This window comes from Tupaia chinensis, unplaced genomic scaffold, assembly GCF_000334495.1.
Source record: "Tupaia chinensis unplaced genomic scaffold, TupChi_1.0 Scaffold142158_1, whole genome shotgun sequence".
Classification (NCBI taxonomy): domain Eukaryota; kingdom Metazoa; phylum Chordata; class Mammalia; order Scandentia; family Tupaiidae; genus Tupaia; species Tupaia belangeri.
In genome coordinates, this window is record NW_006202009.1 from 16,911 (window position 1) to 19,863 (window position 2,953).

General features: G+C 39.5%; 1 pseudogene; it reads right to left on the reverse strand.

The window, feature by feature from the left end:
* LOC102467999 (ATP-dependent RNA helicase DDX18-like) overlaps nt 1-1,176 on the reverse strand; it is a 7,643-nt pseudogene extending 6,467 nt beyond the window's left edge.
* Nucleotides 1,177-2,953: the final 1,777 nt, after the last annotated feature.

The following is a 2,953-nucleotide window of genomic DNA, read 5'->3' on the forward strand; positions in this document are numbered from 1 at the left end:
TGAGATTCTATTTTCTGTATGATCTAGTCTGCTTTTAATACTTTCAAGGGAGATTTTGACTTCCTGTATTATAGTCTTCATCTCTAACAGGTCCCTTTGATTCATTTTTTAAAGTGTGTAATTCCTCTTTTAGATCTTGCAAGAATTTCCTCACCTCCTGGAACTCCTGAACTTCTTTCTTCTTTCTCTTCAGCAGTTCATTGTCTCTTTTCTCTTCCATCTCTGTTAGCTTTGCCATTATGAATGTTCTAAATTCTTTATCAGACATTTCCATGATTTCCTTTGAACTGCTTGTGGATGAAGAAGAGTTATTCTTTTCCCTTGGAGGAGAGGTATTTTCTTGCTTTCCCATATTTCTTGTTGTCCTGTGGTGATTTCTAGTCATCTGATAGGTGGTGTGTTTCTTCCTAATTCTTGAAATTCAATCTGAATGGTCAGAAGCAAGCAGAAAGAGGTGATCTGGAATCTCTCTCTTGTTCTGTTGTGATCGTTTTGTGCAGTAGATTCAGTAGATATTGAAGAATATGTTAACCCTAATAGTATTTGAATGCTTAGCTACAATGTCCTTAGATCCATCTGGAAACACAGTAAATGGATATTGAAGAGAGAAGAGACAAGAAAAAATAAAATGAAAAAGAGAGAGAGAAACAACAAAGAAACAGAAGAAAAGATGGGAAAAAGAATTGTAATAGTTTTTCTTTTTAAAAAAGTACAAAATAGAAAACTGCATGGTGCACTTGTGGGCTGCATGAAATGACTAGATTGCAGGACCCATGAGAAATCTTTACTGAAGGCCTGGCCTCTCCTGCCACACTAGCTTGTTTGCTGGAGGCTGAATTATCAGTAGAAAATCTTCATTTCTCTTGTACCCTGAAATGACTATTTCGCAGGAGCCATGAGGAATCTTCTTCTGAAGGCCTTTCCTGTCCTGCCTGGCTCTCTCTTGCTAATTTCAGAAGCCCCTTTACATCTGATACATGCCCTGACATGTTCTGGGAACAAGGCAATTTAAGACTCTCTGCTCTAAACCCCATCTTCCATACCCCAGAACTAAGAAAGGTAAGGCAACATCTGTCCTCTGTTTTTATCTTTGTCTCCTCTTTAAATCTTTCTTTTTTAATTTAAAAACACTTCTTACCTTTGACCTCTCATTACCTTACCAATTTCAGAAGCCATTTTACATCTGAGATGTGCCCTGCCATGTTCAGAGACCAAGACAACTAAAGGATCTCTACTCCAAACCCCATGTTCCAGAGCCCAAAACTCAGACAGGTAGAGCAACTGCTGTCTTCTCTCTGTCCCTATCTATCTCTCTTTTTAATATTTCTTTTTTTCTTTAATTTTTAAAACATTTCTCACCTCTGACTTCTCTTTCCTTTTATTAATTTCAGAAGCCATTTTACATCTTAGGTGTACCCTGCCATGTTCATGGAACGAGGTGATTGAAAGCCTTCTACTCTAAACCCAATCTTCCAGACTCCAAAACTCAGACAGGGCAACCTCTGTCTTTTCTCTGTCTCTCTCTCTTTAAATTTATCATTAAAAATAAATTTTAATACACTTCTTGGCACCTCTGAACTCTCCTTTCTCTTGGTAATTTCAGATGTCATTTTAGATCTGAGGTGTGCCCTGCTGTGTTCAAGGACCAAAGGAACTGACGACTTTCTGCTCTAAACCCCATCTACCAGACCCCAAAACTAAGACTGGTAGGACAACCTCTATCCTCTCCCTGTTTCTGTCTCTGTATCTCTTTATTTATTTATTTTTTTAATTTGTAAAACACTTCTCACCTCTGAACTTTGCTTTCTCTAGCTAATTTCAGAAGCTATTTTACATCCCAGGTGTGCCATGCTGTGTCCAGGGACAAAGAGACTGAGCACTCTCTGCTCTAAACAGTATTTTTGAGACAGCCATTCTCAGAAATTTAGGGCAAACTAGTCCTTATTCTATCTCTGTCTCTGTATCTCTCTTGCTTTAATTTTTTTCTATTTAAAAAGAAGGTTCCTCATGACTCCTGAGAACTAGTGACTTCAGAAAAAAAAAAAAAACAGAAATGAAGATTTTTCTACTGATAATTCAGCATCCAGCCCACAAACTCAAGTGGTAGGAAGCCTCTCAAGCTTTCCCTGTGTCCCTGCCTCTGTCTCAGTCTCTCTCTGCCTCTGTCTCTGTCTTCTAATTTTTTTCGGTAATTTTCCCTTCTTTAAAATTCTTTTTTTGTTTGTTTGTTTGGAGAGGTTTTTGCTATAAGGTGCGTGCACTCGCCAAACAAACAGACAGAGACATAGAGACAGAAAGCGAGAAATCACCCCCCAGGAGGGATGGTCACGCTGCAATCCCTTCTCCTCCATTCTCCTCTCAGGATCTTGGGCACGCACACACACGTGCCCGGCATGAGTTTTAAGCCACCGGGTCTGGGACACGAACCGTGGTCGACTATGTGGGAGTCATTACGCTAACTGCTGGTTCCCCCTTCTTTAAAATTCTTAAAGTATTTTCTTGGGTTTCAGCCACTCTTTTTCCTTTATCTTGTTAATAATCCACTCTCATCATTCCACCCAGGAGATTTAAGGGGTAGGCCTTCAGAAAAAAGATCCCTCATAGCTCCTGAGAACTAGGGAAAAAAAGAGAAATGAAGATTTTCTACTGATAATTCACCCTCCAGCCCAAAAACTCGAGTGGAGAGGCAAGGGGCAGGCCTTCAGAAGAAGATTCCTCATGGCTCCTGAGAACTAGTGACTTCAGGGGAAAAAAGAGAAATGAAGATTTTCTACTGATAATTCACCCTCCAGCCCACAAACTTGAGTGGTAGGAAGCCCCTCAAGCCTTCAATCTGTCTCAATCTCTGTCTCTGTCTCTCTCTGTCTCTGTCTTTGCATTTTATTGTAATTTACACTTTTTAAAATGTATTAACTTTAAATAATTTCTTGACTTTCAACCCCTCCTTAACTTT